Source organism: Pan paniscus, chromosome 15 (genome assembly GCF_029289425.2).
Source record: "Pan paniscus chromosome 15, NHGRI_mPanPan1-v2.0_pri, whole genome shotgun sequence".
NCBI classification, from domain to species: domain Eukaryota; kingdom Metazoa; phylum Chordata; class Mammalia; order Primates; family Hominidae; genus Pan; species Pan paniscus.
In genome coordinates, this window is record NC_073264.2 from 103,669,400 (window position 1) to 103,694,391 (window position 24,992).

Below are 24,992 nucleotides of genomic sequence, written 5' to 3' on the forward strand. Positions count from 1 at the left end.
ACTGTCTAAGGAGGGGCTGGGAACTCTCTTCCTTCTCCCTGAAGCTCCAAATCCTCAGGGCCCTGGGGAGGTTGGAGGAGCACCAACCACTAAATCAAGATACAAACGCTCAAGGCTCAAACTCCTGAACTCAAGGCGGATCACCTGAGTTCAGGAGTTTGAGACCAGCCTGGGAAATATAGTGAGACCTCATCTCTACAAAAAATAAAAATAAAAAAGTTAGCCGGGCGTGGCCAGGCGTGGTGGCTCATGCCTGTAATCCCAGCACCTTGGAAGCCCAAGACAGGCAGATTGCCTGAGGTTAGGAGTTTGAGACCAGCCTGGCCAACGTGGTGAAACCCCATCTCTGCAAAAAATACAAAAAAAAAAAAAAAAAAATTAGCTGGGCTTGATAGCAGGTGCCTGTAATCCCAGCTACTCGGGAGGCTGGGGCAGGAGAATTGCTTGAACCTGGGAGGCAGAGGTTGCAGTGAGCCGAGATGGTGCCATTGCACTCCAGCCTGAGTGACAGAGTGAAACTCCATCTCAAAAATAAAATAAAATAAAATAAATTAGCCGGGCATGATGGTGCCTGCCTGTGGTCCCAGATACTCAGAAGGCTGAGGTGGATGGATCACCTGAGCCTGGGAGGTCAAGGTTGCAGTGAGCCGTGATCATGCCACTGCACTCCAGTCTGGGTGACAGAGCAAGACCCTGTCTCACAAAAAAAAGAAAAGAAAAAAATCCCAACATACCGACTGTTGACAAGAACATGGAGCAACTGGAACTCTCATACAATCCCCCAGTGGGAATGCAAAATGATGCAACAACTTGGAAAAGCTTGGCCATTTCCTAAACTCATCATAGGAACCAGCAGTTCCACTCCTAGGTACCTGCCCAAGAAATGAAAACAATATTCTTTTTTTTTCTTTTATTTTCTTAGAGATAGGATCTCGCTCTGTCACCCAGGCTAGAGTGCAGTGGCATGATCACAGCTCACTGCAGCCTCAACCTCCCAGGCTCAAGTGATCCTTCCACCTCAGCCTCTCAAGTAGCTGGGACTACAGGGAGCGACACAACACCTGGCTGATTTTTTTATTTTTATTTTTGTGGAAACAGGGTCTCACTATGTTGCCCAGGCTGACTCGAACTGGGTTCAAGCAATCCTCCCGCCTCAGCCTCCCAAAATGCTGGGATTACAAGCGTGAGCCACCATGCCTGGCCTGAAAACATCTCTAACACAAAGATCTGTATGTGAACGTTCTGTGAGATAAAGTAGCACACCTAGGAAGCCATGCATGCTCGTTTCTGTTTGCAGCACAGTTTCACAAAGCCCTACCTCTGTGACCACCTGCAGCTCTCCAGAAAGTTACTTTGAAGACAAAACGCGACAGAGCACACAGTCCCCATCCCCACGCCTCTGGCTTGAGTTGCTACATTCTCTAAAAGATCCATGACCCTAGCCTTGCCTTTCCCTCCTCATAACATCTGGTTAGGGCTGGGCATGGTGGCTCACGCCTGTAATCCCAGCACTTTGGGAGGCCGAGGCAGGCGGATCACGAGGCCAGGAGATCGAGACCATCCTGGCTAACATGGTGAAACCCTGTCTCTACTAAAAATACAAAAAAAGTAGCCGGGCGTGGTGGCGGGCGCCTGTGGTCCCAGCTACTCGAGAGGCTGAGGCAGGAGAATGGCGTGAACCTGGGAGGCGGAGCTTGCAGTGAGCCAAGATAGTGCCACTGCACTCCAGCCTGGGGGACAGAGCGAGACTCCGTCTCAAAAAAAAAAAAAAAAAAATCTGGTTAGTGATGATGCTTCTGTGATCTATAACCAGATGTATTCTTACCCAAACCTTCATGTAACTCTGCCTCAGTGTAACTTCTGAGCAAGTCTGATGTGATTTTGCACGTATTGAACTCCCACAATTCATGTATAACTGTGAGCTGAAACTATTTTGGAGCAATCTAAGAAAACCTCACCAAGGAAATGTTCTGGGCTATCAGCCTCTGGGTAATGTCCTCAGGAGGCTTCTGAATCAAACTCACTCTTTTTTGTTTTTTGAGACGGAGTTTCACTCTTGTTGCCCAGGCTGGAGTACAATGGCACGATCTCGACTCACCACAACCTCTGCCTCCCGGGTTCAAGCGATTCTCCTGCCTCAGCCTCTTGAGTAGTTGTGATTACAGGCATGCGAAACCACGCCCGGCTGATTTTTGTATTTTTAGTAGAGATGGGGTTTCTCCATGTTGGTCAGGCTGGTCTTGAACTCCCGACCTCAGGTGATCCGCCCACCTCGGCCTTCCAAAGTGCTGGGATTACAGGCGTGAGCCATGGTGCCCAGCCATCAAACTCATATCTTTTTTTTTTTTTTTTTTTTTTGAGACGGAATCTTGCTCTGTCGCCCAGGCTGGAGTGCAGTGGCACTATCTTGGCTCACTGCAATCTCCACCTCCCGGGTTCACGCCATTCTCCTGCCTCAGCCTCTCGAGTAGCTGGGACTACAGGTACCTGCCACCACACCTGGCTAATTTTTGTATTTTTAGTAGAGACGGGGTTTCACCATGTTAGCCAGGATGGTCTCGATCTCCTGACTTCGTGATCTGCCTGCCTCGGCCTCCCAAAGTGCTGGGATTACAGGCGTGAGCCACCGCGCCCGGCCCAAACTCATATCTTTAAAAGCTTTATTTCTTTTTTTCTTTCTTTCTTTTTTTTTTTTTTTTTTGAGATGGAGTCTCGCTCTGTTGCCTGGTCTGGAGTGCAGTGGTGCGATCTCGGCTCACTGCAACCTCTGCCTGCCAGGTTCAAGCTATTCTCCAGCCTCAGCCTCCTGAGTAGCTGGGATTACAGGCGTTCACCACTGCATCCAGCTAATTTTTCTATTTTTAGTAAAGACGGGATTTCACCATGTTGGCCAGGCTGATCTCGAACCCCTGACCTCAGGTGATCCACCTGCCTCAGCCTCCCAAAGTGCTGGGATGGATTACAGGCATGAGCCACTGCACTCAGCCTTTTTCTTTTTTTCTTTTTTTTTTTTTTGAGACGGAGTCTCGCTCTGTCACCCAGGCTGGAGTGCAGTGGTGTCATCTTGGCTCACCTCAACCTCCACCTCCCAGGTTCAAGCCATTCTTCTGCCTCAGCCTCCCAAGTAACTGGTACTACAGGTGTGCGCCACCAGGCCTGGCTTTTTTGTTTGTTTTTGTTTTTATTTTTTGAGATGGAGTCTCCCTCTGTCACCCAGGTTGGAGTGCAGTGGCGTGATCTCGGTTCACTGCAAGCTCCACCTCCCAGGTTCACGCCATTCTCCTGCCTCAGCCTCGGGTGTCCACCACCATGCCCGGGTAATTTTTTGTATTTTTAGTAGAGACAGGGTTTCACTGTGTTAGCCAGGATGGTCTTGATCTCCTGACCTCATGATCTGCCCATCTTGGCCTCCCAAAGTGCTGGGATTACGGGCGTGAGCCACTGCGCCCAGCCCTTTTTTTTTTTTTTTTTTAAGTGGAGACGGGGTTTCACCATATTGGCCAGGCTGGACTCAAACTCCTGACCTCTTGATTCGCCCACCTCGGCCTCCCAACGTGCTGGGATTACAGGTGTGAGCCACCATGCCCAGCTGCATTTTATTTCTTTAGTCAACATCCATAGCAGCATTATTCATAATACCCTCAAAATGGAAAGACATATCCATTAACTGGTGAATAGATGTATAAAGTGTGGGATTTCCATACAATGGAAATTATTCAGCAATAATTATTCTCGCCATCTGCCCAGGCTTGTCTCAAGTGACCCACCTGCCTCAGCCTCCCAAAGTGCTGGGATTCCAGGTGTGAGCCACCACTCATGGCCTACATCAATAAAACTCTCAGAGAAGGCCAGGTGTGGGTGGCTGGCTCACACCTGGAATCCCAGCACTTTGGGAGGTTAAGACAGGAGGATCACTTGAGCCCAAGAGTCCCAGGCCAGCCTGAGAAACATGGCACAACCTCTTCTCTACAAAAATTTTAAAAATTAGCCAGGCATAGTGGCACGTGCCTGTGGTCCCAGCTACTCGGAAGGCTGAGGTGGGAGGACCGCTTGAGCCCAGGAGTTTGAGGCTTCAGTGAGCTGTGATCACACCACTGCACTCCAGCCTGGGTGAAAGAGTGAAACTCTGTCAAAAAAAAGAAAAAAGAAAAGAAAGAAAGGAAGGGTTCGCAGAGGTTGCAGTGAGCCACTTCACTCCAGCCTGGGTGAAAGAGTGAAACTCTGTCAAAAAGAAAGGAAAGGGGAGGGGAAGGGAGAAGGAGGAAGGAAGAGAGAAAGAAAAAAAGAGCCAGAGCTTGAGCTAAGCCTTCAGATGGGCTGTGGCAGGAAGGAAGGAAGGAAGGAAGGAAGGGAAGGGAAGGGAAGGGAGAGAGAGAAAAAGAGCCAGAGCTTGCGTTAAGCCTTCAGATGGGCTGTGGCTCAGCTGAGACCCGGTCAATGCTGGAGGCAGCCCTGAACCTTCCCGGTTTCAGCCCCCAAACCCTTGGGGCCTGTGTGTGGTCCCAGGGCCCTGGGGTGCCGCCTCGTGTTTCTTAGGTTGTAAACCCCACACGGATACGCGAGCCTGGATGTGTGGCGCCGAGTTGTTTACAGAAAACTCTCCGTGAGGGAACGAGGCCTATTTTCAATGATAAATGCCCCAAATCACAAAGTAGTTCAACCCCCAAGTCTGAATTCTCCCAAACTGGAGAAATCGGCTTATTTCCAATAACAAGCTCCAGGCTCAGGGGAGGCCAGCCCAGCTGCGCAGGTGAAGCTGCAATTAGTGCAGGGCAATTAGGGACGCTCCCCGTTCGGGTGGGGCCTGGCCCAGGGCAGCGCTTCGGGAGGGAAAGGCAGAGAGGGTGTGCGCCAGCCCCAGCCGCCCACGAACCGCTAGGAGCAGACCCCTCTCTCTGGCCTGGAGGGGACACGGTGCCACTGACTTGAGCCTGGAACCAAAGGGCGGGGTACCCACGCACCCCTGTGCTGAGAGATTCGCTGAGAGCCGCGCAGAGGGCCCCAGAGTCCAAACAGGACACCCAGGATTGAGGCGAGGTTAGGAAACGCACAGTACCTGCGGTCCTCACTTTCAGGGCTCCCTGAGTGATGAAAGGGGGGCTGGGAGAAGGCAGAGGCTGCCCGGGAGAGAAGAGCAGCTTTGGGGGGTTCTGGGTCCCCGCACCCCACCCCGCACTAACCAACTCCCCCAGCCCCAGATAGAAGGGGAGCTGGGCAGGTTCTGGGGGGTCAGCCCCAGGCAGGACCGCTCCCCAACACCCTTCCCTTGGTTACCCTCAGGTATGGAGTCCAGAGTGGAGTCAGCCATCCTCAGACCTTGACCTCCTTTTTTTAAATTTAATTTTTAGTAGAGATAGGGGTTCTCACTATGTTGCCCAGGCTAGTCTCAAACTCCCAATCTCAAGCGATCCTCCCCCCTTGGCTTCCAAAGTGCTGAGATTACGGATCTGAGCCTCCACGCCTGCCCTGAGCCTCGGCCCTGCGGCTGCCTGGGCTCCTCCCCGCCTCCGCCCCGGACCACCAGGGGGCGCTGTGAAGCCTGAGACTGGCCGGGCTTCACCTTGGACCCGCCAGGAGTCCCTGCAGGAGTTGGGAGCCCCGCCAGCCACAGCTACTTCCCCGACCCTCCCGGCTTCCCACCGCTGATTGGACCAGGCATGGGCATCTGACTGAGGGAAGCCTATCCATAGGCTGGCCAGTGATCTATCAGGGCTGGCCTAGTGAGAACACGGCCAATCAGATGCTTTCCTGGAACCCGGGGCCAAAGCTGCCCCAGGGGGGTGTGGTAGCCGCAGGCAGAAGGGCCAGCCCGGAGACAGGAGGGGGAGGTCCGAGGAGGGGATCCCGGCGAGGGAGACACGGGGCGAGAGGCCTGGGCTCCTCCTTGGCTTGACCCAGCTTAGACCTTCTCAAACCGAAGTCATTCTCGCTGGCTCCTGGCGACTCTCATCCTGTCCGCTGTCACCCTTTCGTGATTGACCTGAAATCACTTCGTCACTGCAGCCGCACCCTAAGCATTCATCTCATATCTGTGATGTTTGCTGTGCTCCTTATGTTTGCTCTAATATGGGTTAAACCAAATTCAACACCATCAAAATAATGTTCTTCCATTTGCACACCCACTTTCACAGTAGCAGCGTTCCCAACAGCCAAAAGGTGGGAGCAGCCCACGGGTCCACGGACGGGTGAAGGGGTGAGCAAACAGTCTATACGGACAGTGGAGAGCTCTTTAACCGCAGAAAGAAGGAAATTCTGCATATGCTGCAACACGGATGAAAGGTGAACCCTGACATTATGCGGAGTGCAATAAGCTAGTCACAAAAAGACAAATACTGTAGGATTCCACTTATATTCTGTGTCCAGAGTAGTCAAATTCAGAGAGACAGGAAGTAGAATAGTGGTTGCCAGGGGCTGGGAGGAGCCGTGAATGGGGAGGTATTGTTTAATGGGTATGGAGTTTCGGCTTAGAAAGATTGAACTGTACGCTTTTTTTTTTCCTTCCTTCCTCCCTTCCTTCCTTCCTTCCTTCCTCCATTCCTTCCTTCCTCCCTTCCTTCCTTCCTCCCTTCCTCCCTTCCTCCCTCCCTTCCTTCCTTCCTCCCTCCCTTCCTTCCTCCCTCCCTTCCTTCCTCCCTCCCTTCCTCCCTTCCTTCCTTCCTTTCTTTCTCTTTCTTTCTTTTTCTTTTCTTTCTTTCCATTCCTCCCTCCTTCTTTCCCCTGACCATGGCAAGGACGTGAACTGTACACTTAAGCATGGTTTAAACGGTAAGTGTTATGTGATGTGCGTTTTACCACCATGTTTGAAAAAGGTTCTTCTGTGCACCCCAGAACCCATCCTGCTTGGGGATCCACAGAGCGCCCAGCCCAGCCTCTGCATGGCATGACCAAGAGCATTTGCTCACCGGGGGGCTCACTGTGGCCTGAGCTAGGGCAAAAGTACCAAGCCAGGATGGCCCTACCCAGCCAGAGCCAGAGACTGAGGGGTCAAACTGGGGTACTTTCCTCGTCTGCAAGGAGAACTCATAGCAGTCCTCTTTAAGGTTCTTTTTTTTTTTTTTTTTTTTTTGAGACCATGTCTCACTCTGTCACCCAGCCTGGAGTGTAGTAGCGCCATCTCAGCTCACTGCAACCTCTGCCTCCCGGGTTCAAGCGATTCTCCTGCCTCTGCCTCAGCCTCTTGAGTAGCTGGGACTACAGGCATGCGCCACCATGCCCAGCTAATTTTAGTATTTTTGGTAGAGACTGGGATTCACCATGTTGGTCAGGCTGGTCTTGAACTCCTGACCTCAGGTGATCTACCCGCCTTGGCTTCCCAAAGTGCTGGGATTACAGGCATGAGCCAACGCGCCCGGCCCCTCTTTAAGGCTCTCAAGGGCCCTGTCTGCCAAGGAAGAAAATGCCATCCCAACCCCCAGCCCCACCCCCACTTCCATACACACGTTGGCCTTAGTGGGGACTAAAAGCAGAGAGGAAATGGAGGCTTAGAGAGGTCGAGTGACATGCCCAAGGTCACACAGCCACAACCGGAAGCCAGCAATTCCAATGGCAAAATCCATACTCTCTCTAAAACTTTGCTTCTGAACTACAAGAATGAGAGCCTGGCGAGTGCAGGCTAGGTTGAGGAGAGGCCACCGGACAGACACAGAACAGCTTCCGGCGCACCAGCCTTCCGTGGCCATTTGGAGTGGGAGGTGCAAAATTGAGCAAATGCATAAAACCTAACTTTTGCATCACACAAGGATTCCCATGTTGCAGGGGTACAGCGTAACACTCGCATGGAGTTTTTTGGTTTGGGTTTTTTGTTTTTTTGTTTTGTTTTGTTTTGTTGAGACAGAGTTTTGCTCTTTTTTTTTTCTTTTTTTTTTTTTTTGAGACAGAGTTTCGCTCTTGTTGCTCAGGCTGGAGTGCAGTGGCGTGATCTCGGCTCACTACAACCTCTGCCTCCCGAGTTCAAGCGATTCTCCTGCCTCAGCCTCCCAAGTAGCTGGGATTACAGGCCTGCACCACCAGACCCAGCTAATTTTGTATTTTTAGTAGAGACGGGGTTTCATCATGTTGGCCAGGCTTGTCTTGAACTCCTGACCTCAAGTGATCTCCCTGTTTTGGCCTCCCAAAGTGCTAGGATTACAGGCGTGAGCCACCACACCCAGCCTCACGTGGATTTTTGATAAAGCAAGGTTCTTCTGTGATAGCAGCAGGCCTCCATTATCCTGGTCAACTGGCCTGCACAATTAGGGAAACAATGGTGGAAAACTTCGAGAAGCTTGTGTTCCACCTGCCACCAATGGAGAAAGCACCGCTCCACTGTGACATGCTTCCTGATGACTCGCTGAACAGAAGGATGCACCCTCAGCCACCAAGGGTGTAGTTTGTGGGTGCCTCCTGGGAACATCAGGTTGGCAACACAAATGCCAGCCCCTCACCCTAGAGTGATTTCAGAGTGTCTCATCTCTTAACTCTGCGTCACAGAGCGGTGGGGAGGAAGACGTGGGGCAGGGCAGGGCAGGGCAGGGCAGGGCAGGGCCGGGTGTGGCGTGGCCACTCATGGAGCAGAGGGAAGGGTGGAGAGGTGCACTCTGAGTTTGTTGCCTTCATTTGCTTTGTTGATGAAGGAGGAGCCTGAGGGGCCTGGCAGCGGGACTGAGGCTCTGGGCCTTCCTGCTCCCCTGGGTTTGACCCGGACTCCAGCTACCCAGGCATTGCCAGGCAGTATCCTGGGGAAAGGTGGGACCTGCTGCTTCCCACGCCTGCCCTGTGGGATGGGGAGGGCTTGGGGAAGGTGCTGCTATGCCCTGAGTCCCTGGAGCCAAAGACTCCCGAGGGTGACAAGCAGCCCTGCCCGACCTCAGGCCCAGGGGTGATGGCTGTTGGTGGCTCCCAGGCTGAGTCACTGTAGCCTTCCCGTCACTCTCTCTGACACCCAGAGACTGGGTCCTGCCATCCTGGGGTAAGGCAGGGGGCAGGAAGGTGCTTTCGAGAATGTAGCCCTGGCCGGGCACAGTGGCTCACGCCTGTAATCCCAGCACTTTGGGAGGCAGAGGTGGGCAGATCACCTGAGGTCAGGAGTTTGAGACCAACCTGGCCAACATGGCGAAACCACTAAAAATACAACAAATACTAAATTACTAAATAAAAAAAATACTAAATACAAAAAGTACTAAAAATACAAAAATTAGCTGAGCGTGGTGGTGCACACCTGTAATCCCAGCTGCTTCAGAGGCTCAGGCGGGAGAATCGCTTGAACCTGGGAGGTAGAGGATGCAGTGAGCTGAAATCGTGCCACTGTACTCCAGTCTGGGAGACAGAGCGAGACTCTGTCTCATAAATAAATAAATAATAAATAAATAAATAAATACGTAGCTGTGCCAGAGGCTTAGGGAACTGGGGACCTAGGAGGGGAGGCCACGTGGGTAGGGCTCCCACCCCACTCACTTCAACTGGACATTCTCAGTTCAGGAAGTGATTTTGTTATTGTTGTTGTTGAGCTTCTGAGTAAAATTTCCTGTGAAAAGGGGTTTAGCAGCCGGGCGCAGTGGCTCAAGCCTGTAATCCTACCACTTTGAGAGGTCAAGGCAGGAGGATCGCTTGAACCCAGGAGTTCAAGACCAGTCAGGGCAGCATGGTGAAACCTTCTCTACAAAAAAAAAAAAAAAAAAAAATTAGCTGGGGGTTGTGGCGTGCACCTGTAGTCTCAGCTACTCGGGAGGCTGAGGTGGGAGGATCAGTTGAGCCCACGAGGTTGAGGCTGCAGTGAATGGCGATCACACCATTGGACTACAACCTGGGTGAGAGAGCGAGACACTGTCTCAAAAAAACAAAAATTAAAAAAAGAAAGAAAAAGGAGTTAACTACTAAAAATCATTTCTGGGCCAGGTGCAATGGCAGAGTCCCAGCTACTCTGGAGGCTGAGTTGGGAGGATCATTTGAGTTCTGTAGGTGAAGTCTGCAGTGAGCTGTGATCACGCCACTGCACTCCAGCCTGGACAATGGAGCAACACCCTGTCTGAAAAAAATATAATAAATTAAAAATAAAGCCCGGGTGCAGTGGATCATGCCTGTAATCCCAGCACTTTGGGAGGCCTAGGTGGTCGGATCACCTGAAGTCAAGAGTTCGAGACCAGCCTGACCAACATGGAGAAACCCGGTCTCTACTAAAAATACAAAATTAGCCAGGCGTGGTGGCACATGCCTGTAATTCCAGCTACTCAGGAAGCTGAAGCAGGAGAATCGCTTGAAGCTGGGAGGCAGAGGCTGTGGTGAGCCAAGATCGTGCCATTGCACTCTAGCCTGGGCAAGAAAAGCAAAACTCCATCTCAAAAATAAAATAAAATTAAAAAATAGCCGGGCGCTGTGGCTCACACCTGTAATCCCAGCACCTTGGGAGGCCAAGGCAGGCAGATCACAAGGTCAGGAGTTCGAGACCAGCCTGACCAACATGGTGAAACCTCATCGCTACTAAAAATACGAAAATTAGTCGGGCGTGATTGCACGCCCCTATAGTCCCAGCTACTCAGGAGGCTGAGGCAGGAGAATCGCTTGAACCCGGGAGGCGGAGATTGCAGTGAGTCAAGATGGCGCCACTACACTCCAGTCTGGGTGACAGAGCGAAACTGATCCCAAAAAATAAATAAATAGAATAATGAAGATAGAAATCATTTGGGGTCCCTGCACCCTACATAAAATGTCAAATCATAAACCCCAGGGCCTACTCTGAACCAAGACCTCTCTGTTCCTCACTGTACCTCCTCAGAGAAGAAACTCTGGAAGAGCAAGAAAAGTGTTAGACTCAGAGTCAAGCGGACCCAGTAGAAAACCCCAGAAAAGGACAGCTCAGACTCAATGGAAGCTTATTTTTCTCTCATTGTGAAGATGTCGGCCGGGCGCGGTGGCTCACACCTGTAATCTCAGTACTTTGGGAGGCCAAGGGGAGTGAATCGCTTGAGGTCAGGAGTTCGAGACCAGCCTGGCCAACATGGTGAAACCCCGTCTCTACTAAAAATACAAAAAAATTAGCTGGGCGTGGTGGCAGGCGCCTGTAATCCCAGCTACTTGGGAGGCTGAGGCAGGAGAATCACTTGAACCCGGGAGGTGGAGGTTGCAGTGAGCTGAATTGTGCCACTGCACTCCAGCCTGGGCAACAGAGCAAAATGCTGTCTCAAAAACAAAAACAGAAACAAAATCTGTTTAGAGGGGCCCAGGGCTTGTATGGCAAGGAGCGTCACAGTGTCAGGAACCTGGGCTGCCTTTACTCCTTTCATCCTGTGGCTCTGCCGTACCTAGTTTTATTTTTTTTCTTTTTGTTTGCTGTTGTTTTTTGAGATGGAGTTTTGCCCTGTAGCCCAGGCTGGAGTGCAATGGCGCAATCTTGGCTCACTGCAACCTCTGCCTCCTGGGTTCAAGTGATTTTCCTGCCTCAGCCTCCAGAGTAGCTGGGACTACAGGAGCACGCCACCACGCCTGGCTGATTTTTTGTATTTTTAGTAGAGACGGGGTTTCACCATGTTGGCCAGGCTGGTCTCCAACTCCTGACCTCAGGTGATCCACCTGCCTCAGCCTCCCAAAGTACTGGGATTACAGGTGTGAGCCACTGTGCCTGGCCTCTTTTTTTCTTTTTTTTAGACACAGAGTCTGGCTCTGTGGCCCAGGCTTGAGTGCAGTGGTGAGACGGGAGAATAAGTCCTGGAGGAAGGGAACCTGAGGACTTCCCAGAACTAAATCAGATGGAGAGGAGAGAGGAGGCATTTCAGCTACGACAGGAAATATCCTCTTCATTTGCATAGGGCGTTCACCAAGTAAATGACTTTGTAACTTCATCCTCTTCATTTACATAGGGTGTACACCCAGTAAATAGCTTTGTAACTTCACTTCAGTAACTCACTTTAAGCCTCTTCATTTACATAGGGTGCACACCAAATAACCAATGGAAACCTCTAGAGAGTATTTAAACTCCAGAAAATTCTGTGACGGGCTCTTGAGCCAACGTGCTCCGGCCGCTCCCACTCTGTGCAGTCGACTGTACTTTTGTTTTCAATAAAACTCTGCTTTTGTTTCTTCATTCTTTCCTTGATTTGTTTCTACATTTTGTCCAATTCTTTGTTCAAGACACCAAGATCCTGGAAACCCTCCAACACTAACAGTGGCACGATCACAACTCACTGCAGCCTCTCCTGGGCCCAGGTGATCCTCCCACCTCAGCCTCTCAAGTAGCTGGGACTACAGGCCCACACCGCCATGCCCGGCTAATTTTCGTGCTTTTTGTAGAGATGGAGGTCTCCCTCGGTTTCCCAGGCTGGTCTGGAACGCCTGACCTTGTGATCCGCCCGCCTCAGCCTCCCAAAGTGTTGGGATTACAGGTGTGAACCACCGCGCCCGGCCTGGACCCTCCATTTCTTTTTTTTTTGAGACAGAGTCTCGCTCTGTCGCCAAGGCTGGAGGGCAGTGGCTCTATGTTGGCTCACTGCAAGCTCCGCCTCCCGGGTTCACGCCATTGTCCTGCCTCAGCCTCCCGAGTAGCTGGGACTACAGGCGCCTGCCACTAAGCCTGGCTAATTTTTTTGTATTTTTAGTAGAGACTGGATTTCACCATGTTAGCCAGGATGGTCTCCATCTCCTGACCTCATGATCCGCCCGCCTCAGCCTCCCAAAGTGCTGGGATTACAGGCGTGAGCCACCGTGCCCGGCCTAGTTTTCTTTTTTAAGACGGAGTCTCACTCTGTCGCCGAGGCTTCACTGCAACCTCTGTCTCCCAGGTTCAAGGGTTTCTCCTGCCTCAGCCTCCCAAGTAGCTGGGATTATAGGCGCCCACCACCATGCCCGGCTAATTTTTGTATTTTTAGTAGAGACGGGGTTTCGCCATGTTGGCCAGGCTGGTCCTGAACTCCTGACCTCAGGTGATCCGCCCGCCTCAGCCTCCCAAAGTGCTGGGATTACAAGCATGAGCCACTGCACTGGGCCACATGAATAGTTTTCATTTCTGAGATCACTTCGTGTTCAAAATGGTTGCTGAAACTCCTGCCATTTTATCTGCATTCCCAGAAGTGAGAAGGGAGTAGAGTGTGCCTTTCCCTTTAAGAACTCTTTATGAAGTCAAACACACTCCTTACATTGAGGCCAAAAATTAGTCACATGGCCACACCTATGTGTAAGGGAGGCTGGGAAATGTCTTAATTCCAGGCAGCAAATGCCCTTGATAAAATATCAGCTTCTAATCCCTTGGATCTCTGTGGGAGGTGGAGGTGGGGAGTGGAAGTGGAGGACCGTGAGCAATAGCTGATGTAATCACTGAGAAGCTGTGTGTCCTTGGGCAAATCCCTTCACCTCTCTGAGCTCCTGCCTGTCTTTGAAATGAGGATGTAGAAAGATCATCTCCAAGGACACTCCCTGCCTTGACATTTTGAGACTCTGGCGCAGGGAGCCCAGGGTGGTCAAAGACAAGAACAGAAGCTGCTTGGGTTTAAAAGTTGCCTGGCCAGGCACGGTGGCTAACGCCTGTAATCCCAGCACTTTAGGAGGCCGAGGCGAGTGAATCTCCAGGTCAGGAGTTCGAGAGCAGCCTGGCCAACACGGTGAAACCCCGTCTCTACTAAAAATACAAAAAAATTACCTGGGCATAATGACAGGCACATGTAATCCCAGCAACTTGGGAGGCTGAGGCAGGAGAATCGCTTGAACCCAAGAGGCGGAGGTTGCAGTGAGCCAAGATCGCGCCACTGCACTCCAGCCCTGGCGACAGAGTGAGACTCCGTCTCAAAAAAAAAAAAATGTTGCCTGTTCTGGGCTGGGCGCGGTGGCTCATGCCTATAATCCTAACAATTTGGGAGGCTGAGGCAGGCAGATCACGAGGTCAGGAGTTCAAGACGAGCCTGGCCAACATGGAGAAATCATGCCTCTGCTAAAAATACAAAAAATTAGCCGGGCATGGTGGCAGGCACCTGTAATCCCAGCTACTCGGGAGGCTGAGGCAGGAGAATCTCTTGAACCCAAGAGACAGAGGTTGCAGTGAGCCCAGACTGTGCCACTGCACTCCAGACTGGGCAACAGACCAAGACTCCATCTCAAAAAAAAAAAGAATGGCTACTCCGTAGGCAGAGCAGGTCTGAAGGCAGCTAGTTGCCCTTTTGTTTGTTTGTTTCTGAGACGGAGTCTCCCTCTGTTTCCCAGGCTGGAGTGCAGTGGCATGATCTTGGCTCACTGCAACCTCTGCCTGCCGTATTCAAGCGATTCTCCTGCCTCAGCCTCCAGAGCAGTTGGGATTACAGGCATGAGCCACCACGCCCGGCTAACTTTTTGTATTTTTAGTAGAGACGGGGTTTCCCCATGTTGGCCTGTCTGGTCTAGAACTCCTGACCTCAGATGATCTCCCTGCCTTGGCCTCCCAAAGTGCTGGGATTACAGGCCTGAGCCACCATGCCTGGCCAAGCTTGCCCATTTTTAAGGTTATTTCTTGATTACATGCTAAATAGGGGGTGTATTATTCATGCCTCCCCATTTTAGACCATATAGGGTAACTTCCTGACGTTGCCATGGCATTTGTAAACTTTCATGGTGCTGGTGGGAGTGTAGCAGTGAGGACGCCCTGAGGTCACTCTTAATCGCCATCTTGGTTTTGGTGGGTGTTGGCCAGCTTCTTTACTGCAGCCTGTTTCATCAGCAAAGTCTTTGTGACCTGTATCTTGTGCCGACCTCCTATCTCATCCTGTGACTTAGAATGTCTTAACCTCCTGGGATTGCAGCCCAGTAGGTCTCAGCTTCATTTTACTCAGCCCCTGCTCAAGATGGAGTTGCTCTGATTCATACAACTCAACACTTTGGGAGACTGAGATGGGAGGATCCCTTCAGCACAGGAGTTCAAGACCAGCCTGGGCAACATGGCGATACTCCCTCTCTGCAAAAAATATATGTAAATTGCCGGGCACGGTGGCCTGTAATCCCAGCACTTTGGGAGGCCAAGGCGGGAGGATCACAAGGTCAGGAGATCGAGACCACCTTGGCTAACACGGTGAAACCCCGTCTCTACTAAAAATACAAAAACTCAGCCCGGCGTGGTGGCGGGCACCTGTAGTCCCAGCTACTCAGGAGGCTGAGGCAGGAGAATGGCGTGAACCCAGGAGGCAGAGCTTGTGGTGAGTTGAGATCGCGCCACTGCACTCCAGCCTGGGCGACAGAGCGAGACTCTGTCTCAAAAAAAAAAAAAAAGATGTATATTTATTTATTTACAAAAACCGGGCCAGGCTGGGCGCGGTGGCTCACGCCTGTAATCCCAGCACTTTGAGAGGCCAAGACGGGTAGATCACAAGGTCAGCAGATCGAGACCATCCTGGCTAACACAGTGAAACCCCGTCTCTACTAATAATACAAAAAAAAAATTCGCCGGATGTGGTGGCGGACACCTGTAGTCCCAGCTACTCGGGAGACTGAGGCAAGAGAATGGCGTGAACCCAGGAGGCAGATCTTGCAGTGAGCCAAGATCGCGCCACTGCGCTCCAGCCTGGGCGACAGAGTGAGACTCAGTCTCAAAAACAAAAGCAAACAAACATAAAAACTGGGCGAGACGCGGTGGCTTAGCCTGTAATCCCAGCACTTTGTGAGGCTGAGGTGGGCCCACCTGAGGTCGGGAGTTCGAGACCAGCCTGCCCAACATGGTGAAACCCCGTATCTATTAAAAATACAAAAATTAGCTGGGCATGGTGGCAGGTTCCTGTAATCCCAGCTATTTTTGAGGCTGAGGCAGGAGAATCACTTGAACCGGGAGGTGGAGGTTGCAGTGAGCCGAGATGGCACCACTGCACTCCATCCTGGGCAACAGAGACTGTATCTCAGAGAAAAAAGAAAGGGGGGGGGCAGGTGTTTTGTCTCACGCCTGTAATCCCAGCACTTTGGGAAGCCGAGGCGGGCAGATCACAAGGTCAGGAGTTCGAGACCAGCCTGGGCGACATGGTGAAACCCCCGTGTCTACTAAAAATACAAAAATTAGCCAGGTGTGGTGGCCCATGCCTGTAATCCCAGCTACTCGGGAGGCTGAGGCAGGAGAATCATTTGAACCCAGGAGGCAGAGGTTGCGGTGAGCTGAGATTGCGCCACTGCACTCCAGCCTGGGTGACAGAACAAGACTTTGTCTCAAACAAACAAACAAAAAACGATCTGTCCTCTGGTGACAGGGGAGCCTGGATGCCTTGCTGGAGTGGATAGTCTGTGGCTCGGGGGAGACTCTCTAGGAGCCCCCAGGCCACCCTGTTCCTTCCTGCAAGGCTACTTGCTGCCCTGACCCCTCTGAGGGGCAGGCAGGGAGGGGAGAGGCACTGGGGAAACTGCAGGGAGATGTGGTTGTGATCCAGGCCTGTGGAGGGAGTGCTGGGGAAGGGGAGACTTCAGCAAGGGCAGATGAAGCATTGTTTTTTCCTTTTTTCTTTTCTTTTTTTTTTTGTTTTTTTGCGATGGAGTCTCGCCCTGTTGCCCAGGCTGGAGTGCAGTGGCATGATCTCAGTTCACTGCAAGCTCTGCCTCCCAGGTTCATGACATTCTCCTGCCTCAGCTTCCCAAGTAGCTGGGACTACAGGCGCCCACCATCACGCCCGGCTAATTTTTTGTATTTTTAGTAGAGACGGGGTTTCACCCTGTTAGCCAGGATGGTCTCGATCTCCTGACCTCGTGATCCACCTGCCTCGGCCTCCCAAAGTGCTGGGATTACAGGTGTGAGCCACCGCGCCCGGCTGGACCCTCCATTTCTAATAAGCTCCTGGGAGAGTCCTCCCTGGTGCTCTGAGGGTGACTGACCGGCAAGGCACTTCTGGGGCCCCTAAGCCCTCCAACCTCAGCGGCTGTGGAGAGCTGACCCCCAGGGGAGTACGTCAGGGTGCTGGGTGGGGCACCAGTTTCAGGGACGCCCAACACAGCCCTCCCCTTGGGGCTGCAAGGCCCTGGGACCAGCAGCCCAGCCCTGTCCCCAGGCAGGTCCTCAGACCTAGGACCACAGGGGGGTCTGGGGCCCAGGCCAAGGGCAAACCTGCTGGGATCTGAGCCCCTCTTGGTGGCTTCCTGGTGTGTGCACATCCTTCCCCAGGCAGGAGAGGAAGCAGGGCCAGCTCCTTCTCCTCCCAGGGCAAGACCTGAAGTCTCTGTTTGTGAGTCTGTCAGACTTGCTGTGAGGGCCACAGTGTCTCCACTGAGGCCTTATCCAGCCTCCGGGAGGTCCCATTTTTCAGGGAAAGGGCCTGCTGCTGAAGGCTGTCACTCATCTGACTTCAAACCCCAGCTCTGCCACTTCCAGGCTGTGTGACTCCAGGCAAGTTGCTTAACCTCTCTGTGCCCACTACTTCTGTAAATGGGGATATCATGGGATTCTCGTGAGCTGTGAATAGCATCTGTTGATGTGTTTGTTTCTGTGCATTCAGACTTTCCCTCTTTCCTCAGGCACTTGCCGGGCAGCCTTCTGTGCCACATCCCTGACCCTGCCCCAGGGCACACCAGCTTCAGTGACAGGGATGGCTGGTGAACAGGAGGCCCAGGCCTGCTGCTCTGGCCGATGTAAATCCAAGGAGCTGTGATGACGCGGGAGAGGGGCGGTTTGGGAAAAAATGTGTGAAGGATGCCCCCGTGGGAGCAGGAGCCCCACTGGCAGGGGCAGGCCGGGGGTAACTCAGCCACAGGGAAGGGGCCCAGCCGGGGCTGGAGGGAGGGCCACCTGCAGAAATGAGCTGTGGGGGGGCGAGAAGGGCAGGCAGCTGGGGCTGAGGAAGACCAGCCCCCAAGACACCCATGGAGAAACTGAGGCAGAATCTGTACTTGGAGCCAGCCACCGCTCTCCACTGGCCCACACTGCTGTGATCCTTCCCACGCTGCGCGGCTGGCTGGAACCCAAACCCCCCACAGCGGGCCTGGCCTTCAGAGCTGGTTCCAGATGTTTAAATACCCAGCCTTCACCTCCCATCACAGACACTTCCACTGGAAGGTGTTGGTGCCACATCCCCAGTGCTGCCAGGCTAATATGGGGTGGGGGCCTTGCAGCCCCAAGGGGAGGGCTGTGTTGAGCGTTCTGGACACTGGTGCCCCACCCAGCACCCAGCAGGGGCAGTCTGTGCTGCCCCTCCCCAGCTGCCTGGGCCACCGGTTCAGGAGAGCTCACCCCTCTGCAACCTTTCCCAACTCAATGCCACGCCAGGAAGTCAGGAGGGGGATGACTCTGCCACACTCTGCCCCCCAGCTCCCTGCCCACCATGCCCCAGGCCCAAGACAGGAGGGCCAGCTGGGCCCAGGGCACTTCGCCAGTATCATCGGGTCCTCACCACAGCCCTCAAGGGGGTGTTCCTGTTCCACACACAGAAGACTGAGGCCCAGGGATGGGACTGGGTCGTGGGAAACGCCAGGCGGTGCCCGGCCCGCAGGGTCCTGTGTAGCTGCCCGGCCAGCCGAGGGCTCAGATCCCCTCCTCCAGGCCTGGCCCCAGCTGCTATGTGGAGCCCACTGAGGCCTACTGGATCCTAACTGGATGCAATTAGGACATCACCTGATGCCCCTGTCAGGGTGGCTCCTCCCAACCGCTAGAGGACTCAGGCCAAAGGCATTTGGGGTGCAGCCCCCACCCTGGCCCTGGTGGGCCGGGGTCATGCTCTATGTGCCCCCCAGCTGTCCAAGCAGGGGTGTACAGAGACTCTGGGGTGGGGTGAGGGTGAGAGCCTGAGAAGGCTGTTGCAGAGGACACACCAGAAACTGTTACCAGGCCCTGCTCTCAGCCGACCCGGGCCAGGGCCAGGAGGGCCTCCTGGGGGCTGCCATCTTTCTGTTCTGGGAAGGCCGGGTTGGGGGTGAGCTCCGTGGGGCTCCTGTGTCCTCATCCATTGGTGGGAGGCGGCTCCCTCCCGGGGACCTCTCAGGGCACTGATAAGAGCCACCAGGACTAGGTTCAGCCCACAGCAGGTGGGATGCACCCGCCCCTCGGCGGGCCGGGGGTGCAGACCGGGAGTTTCTGGAGAAGGCCTTTCAGATTCTGAAGGCAGGCACTCCATGCCCCATCCCTGGAGCGCAAGTGACAAGTGTCTTTGTCACAGAAGGACAGAAAGGCCCTACATGGCCCCTGAGCAGCTCTGGGGAACATTCTTGGTCCGGGTTCCTGTCTGGGGGTTCTGGAGTCTAGGATTCCAGGATCTGGGTTTTGAGGTCTTGGGTTGTAGGGTCTGTGGTTTGAAGCCCCTCTTGTAACCCGGGACAGAGGTGAAAGCAGTGGGGTGGACTGGGCAGCCCCCAAAGTTCAATGGACCTAAAGTGCTGGTGCTCAGCCCTGCCCAGGCAGCTGGCAGGTGGTCCAGAAACCCCTCGTTCTATGGAGACTGAGGCCCAAGTCTTTGGAGGTGGTCAGGGGTCTGTCCCAGAGCACCTTTGGGCGAAGGGTAGGGGGAAGACCACCCAAGACGACCCTCCCCAACACCAGCAAGGGAGGCCAGCATCTCCTCTGAGGCCACTGTCCTGTGGGTCCAGCCTCTCTGGGCTGGGTGTGTGGAGGCCGCTCCTACGGCGGTGTGGGCGGTGCAGCTCATTCCCCCGGGGCTCCCAGCCTCCCACCCCCATCCGGCCTCCTCCTCCAGAGCCTGGGGACTGGTGGATGCCTGCCAAGAACGCCCACAGCCTGCCAGGATGCGCAGGAAGCACACACACGCCTAATCCCACCCCCATTGTCATAGATCCCTCTTGATTCTGGGCCTGTCTTTCTGGGGGAAACTGAGGCCCAGAGGGATTGAGGGCGCCCAAGGTCCCTGAGTCTCCAGGTGTACCTTGGAGGCTGTGCTTTAGTGGGGCTTCCCCCGGCCTTCTTTGCAGTCCTGAGTGTGTGAAGGGGAGGAATCGGGGGCTGCCAGGCCTGGAGCCAAGGCCGGGGGTGGGGAGCAGCTGGCAGGTGTCCCGGCAGGAGGCCCGGCTAGGGGAGACCAGAACTCCTCTGCTCCTCCCTCCCAACGGCTTCCCACCCCACTCTACAGCAGGCCGCTGGCAGGCCCGGAAGGGCTTGGGAGCCGGAGGGTGCTTGCCGGGGCTCCTGAAGGCCTGAGGAGCTCCTGAGGGACTGGAGGCTTCGGGCCTGGAAGGCTGGAAGGCACTGGCCCTGCAGCTTGGTTCCCGGGGCTCCATGTGTCTGAATGCAAAACAAAGGCGGCTCACAATGAGAAGGCGGGTGCTGGGGATCTGCCCCCGTCGTGCATGTGTCACCACATGGTGTCGAAGCGGACACCTGCCTCCGGGATGAGCGCATTGGGCAACACTGCATGCTTTGCATTGGGAACATGTTTGTGTGTGTGCGTTGGGGGTGTGTGTGCGGTGGGGGGCTATGGGCTGGGATGTCCCTTGAGGTGATCAGCTCTCTACGTTCCGCACACACAAACACACAGTGTGACTGAGACACACATGTGAGTATTGAGATCTCCAGGGCTGACTTCCTGCCGGAAGCATGCCCTGGCACCCGTCACCTTGTGTGAAATTCCTCCACCTGAGCACCTTCCCGGTAGAGCCACGCGTTGCCTGTGATGGAGGGGCCATGACTAACCCAGGCACTAGGCCTGGAGGCTGGGCTGGCTGCGCTGTACAGTTGCAAGGACCTGGCAGACAGCTCTGTGGACAGAGCCTCCGTCGGGGTTTCACCACGTTGGCCAGGCTGGTCTTGAACTCCTGACCTCAGGTGGTCTGCCTGCCTCGGCCTCCCAAGGTGCTGGGATTATACGCATGAGCCACAGTCTCGCTCTGTCACCCAGGCTGGAGTGTAGTGGCACAATCACAGCTCACTGTAGCCTCGACCTCCTCGGCTCAAGCGATCCTCCCACCTCAGCCTCCCAAGTAGCTGAGACTACTACAGGTGTGCACCACCACACCCGGCTAATTTTTTAATATTTTGTAGAGATGGGGTTTCGCCATGTTATCCAGGCTGGTCTTTTTTTTTTTTTTTGAGACGGAGTCTAGCAATGTCACCCAGGCTGGAGTGCAGTGGCGTGATCTCAAGTTGCTGCAACCTCCACCTCCTGGGTTCCAGCGATTCTCCTGCCTCAGCCTCCCGAGTAGCTGGGAGTCCAGGCACCTGCCACCACGACCAGCTAATTTTTTTATTTTTAGTAGAGACGGGGTTTCACTGTGTTAGCCAGGATGGTCTCGAACTCCTGACCTTGTGATCCGCCCACCTCGGCCTCCCATTTACAGTAGACTGTTTTCTACTGTAAAAGGCTTTTTCAATCAACTTTGGTATTAGGTGTCTATTTACTACTGCATAGTCAATTACCTCAAAGCTTAGCAACTGAAAACCAAACGCCATCTCGCAGCATAGGTGGGTTAGAAATTCAGAAGTGGCCCAGCCCATGGCTCTGGCCCAGGGTCTCCAGCAGGCTGCAGAGGGGACAGCAGTGACTTGGAGGGATTTCTTCCAAGCTCACCCACAGGGGGAAGCCTTCAGCTCCTGGCCACCTTCGCCTCTCCGGCCTGGGACAGCTGACTCTCCCCAGGGCAAGAGAGCAAGAAGGGGGGGCCACCACTACCCAAAACAAAAGTTGGTCTTTTTTTGGCCAGGTGCGGTGACTCACGCCTGTAATCCCAGCGATTCTCCTGCCTCAGCCCCCCGAGTAGCTGGGAGTCCAGGCGCCTGCCACCACGCCCAGGCTGATTTTTGTATTTTTAGTAGAGACATGGTTTCACCATGTTGGCCAGGCTGGTCTCAATCTCCTGACCTTGTGATCTGCCCATCTCAGCCTCCCAAAGTTCTGGGATTACAGGCGTGAGCCACTGTGCTGGGCCATGTGGGTCGTATTCTATTCCTAAGTCACCCAGTCCTACCCACACTCAGGGAAGTACACAAGGGAACAGACAGCAGGAGGCAGGGATTGCTGGGGGCCTTCCTGGAGGCTGAGTATGATGAGCGCCCGGTGAGGAGTCCTACAAAGTTGGTAAGGGGTCCGCTCTTGGAATGGATCGTAGTCATACTCGAACACTTACTCTGTCCAGGCACTGCTCCAAGAACTTTATGTTGAGCCCTCACTACCACCTTGGGCTCGGCATGTGAGCCTCACTTTATGGAATACTAAAGAGAAGAGAAGTGGCCAGGCACAGTGGTTCACGCCTGTAATCCCAGCACTTTGGGAGGCCGAGGTGGGTGGATCGTGAGGTCAGGAGTTCGAGACTAGCCTGGCCAACAAGGTGAATCCCCGTCTCTACTAAAAATGCAAAAATTAGCGGGGCGTGGTGGCGGGCGCCTATAATCCCAGCTACTCAGGAGGCAGAGGCAGAAAACTGCCTGAATCCAAGAGATGGAGGTTGCAGTGAGCCAAGATCGTGCCACTGCACTCCAGCCTGGGTGACAGAGCGAGACTCTATCTCAAAAATAAATAAATAAATAAATAAAATAAAAAAAAGAGAGAGAGAGGAAAAGTATCTTGTTCTCAAATCCCTCAGCCCATAAGAGCTCTGGAGCTGGCTGGGATTCCAGTCTACATGGGTTTGTACCTAAGGAGGAAGCTGGGCTGGGCAGGCTGTGCCTCAGAGCCTGCAAGATATGGCACTATGTCCCCCATGGGAGCTGATATTGGATCAGTTCAGGAAAAGGTGACATCAGAAGAGGCTCTGTGGGTGCCTAAGCCAGGGGTGGAGGGTAGAGGGCTGGGGAGAGGAGCTCACCCCCAGGAGAGGGTTTGGAGGTTAGACAGAAGAGGGCTAAGGTCAGGGACCAAGGGCTCTGTGTCTAAAGATGGCCCAGGGAAGAGGGAGTCAGCTAGAGTGTGGGGGAGGCCAGGAAGGGAGGCTGCAGTGGTGTGGACTCCTCTGCAGGAGAAGAGGGAGTCAGCTGGAATGTGGGGGAGGCCAGGAAGGGAGGCTGCAGTGGTGCGGACTCCTCTGCGGGAGCGGCCTGGCCATGTGATGGCACAGGAGCAGGGCAGCGTGGGGTCAAGGCCCACGGGGGTCAAGCTTTCCGTTCTGGTGGCTGGGTGGGAGCATGGCCACATTCTTTACCCTCTCATTGGGCCAGTGCTGCCCCAGACCCTGTCTGGGCTGATGCCCCAGATGTGGCCTGCCAGCTCACCAGCCCTGAGGCCACGTGTCCCAGGTGCCCCACCCGGGGCGGTGCCCCCCATCCATTGCCCCAGCTAGTCCAGCCTATGTGCCCAGCACCCTGCCCTCTAGCCTCTGCCCTCAGCCCCTGGGAGCCATCACTCTTCATGAAGTAACCTGACCCTTAGGCCAGGCTGTCACACTGCTGGGCACCTCCCTCTCCAGGGAGCCCAACAGGCATCCTAACCTTTCCCAGACCTTTTTTTTTTTTTCTATTTAAAAATATATATATGCACGTATTAGAGATGGGGTCTTGCTATGTTGGCCAGGTTGGTCTTGAACTCCTGGCCTCAAGCGGTCCTCTCACATCGGCCTCCCAAAGTGCTGGGATTACAGGCGTGAGCCACGGCATTTGGCCTCTCATACCTTTGAGAGTGCAGATGAGGAATTTTTTGCAGAGGGCCGCAAGAATCCTGCCTACTCCGCCCTCCCCCGCCCCCACCACCACCCAACAAATGCAGATATTTGGTGTCTCCCCAGAATCAATGTCCAGCACTCTCCAGGGGCCACAAGCCCTGGCCAAGGCCTGTCTGCCTGTCCCAGTGTCTGTCTCTGTCCCTCCCGACCAGCCTCGGAATCTCTCCATTAAACACTGGACCACTCTGCCCGGCTCTTCCCAGCTGCATGTATCCACCCAGCCCCCAGATGCCAGCAAAGGCTCCACTGACCACCCCCCAGAGGGGCGGGTGTGCCGTCCCCACCACCTAGTCCAGTCTAGCTGGCCACAGGCCTCCACCCGCATTTCCAGCCTTTGTCCGAGTCATTCTCCTGCCTAACCTGCCCCTCTCCCTTCTCCAAACGTCCAGATCTTTCCCATCCTTTAGGGCTCTGCTCAAAGCCGGATAGCTGAGTCTGAGAAAGTGACCCAACCTCTTTGAGCCTCAGTTCCCCCCCTCCCTTGCCAGGGAACTGGGAGGAGGGAAAAGGGTGCGGCCGTGGGGAGCCTGGCTCCCCGCATCCGCCCAGCCCGCGGGGCTCCCCATCCCGGCCAGTGGCTCCCTAAGCCTTGCCAGGTGGTGACGGCTCCTTGGGCGGCCCATTCCCGCCCCGCAAAACCAGCTAGGGGCCCCTGAAACGCTGCCTGGAAGGCCCCGCGGGAGAACATCTGCGACGGGGGCTGGGGGCCGGGGGCTGGGGGCCGGGGGCCGCGGCGGGCGAAATCCGAGAGGCCCGGGCTCCTCCTGCTGCGCCGCCGGACCTGCGCGCAGCCCCAGGAGGCCCCGCCTCGCCTTCCAGTCTGTGAAATGGGGCGACGGCCTGGGCGTGGCGGCGAGTTCTCGTCCGCTGCCGGCGGGCGCGGTCGTCGAGGACACAGCTAGGGGAGGCGCAGAAACACCCGGAGGCGGCCCCGCCGTCTCCTCCCCGGGATCCCACACCCCGCAGGTTCAGGAGGAAGGCGCGGCCCGAGGCCTCCGGGGCGGGGTGTCCCCCAGATGGGAACCCGAACCCGACGGCCTCCGTTCCGCCTGCGCCCCTTCAAGGCTCCCGGACGGGCCTCAGTGGCTTCCCCGCCCCTCCCCACCGCGTCCCGGCTCCCCGGGCGGGGGGTAGGGGGGTCGCGTGCGGACGGTTCCCCACCCCGCGCGTGCGCACCTCTCCTCCCCCAGGAGATTAAGTGGGGACTCTGAACCCTGTCTGCAGCCCTGATGGGGAGGGGTAATCCGATTGCTTTCCAAACCCGGCCTCGCCTTGCAAACTTGTCCACCCCCAACCCACCCCGACGGCCGGGCCGCCGCCGCCTCTGGGCCTCGTCTCCCCTTCAAGCCCCCGGCCTTGTGGGGAAGGGGGAATCCTTGACGCATTTTACAGACGGCACATAGGGTCGGGGCAGTGCTTTAACCAGAGACCAGGCGCCTGACTCTTCCAGGGCTCTGTGAGACAGCCTGGTGCCTGGCGGGGGTGACACAGCCCCACTGTCTGCCCCG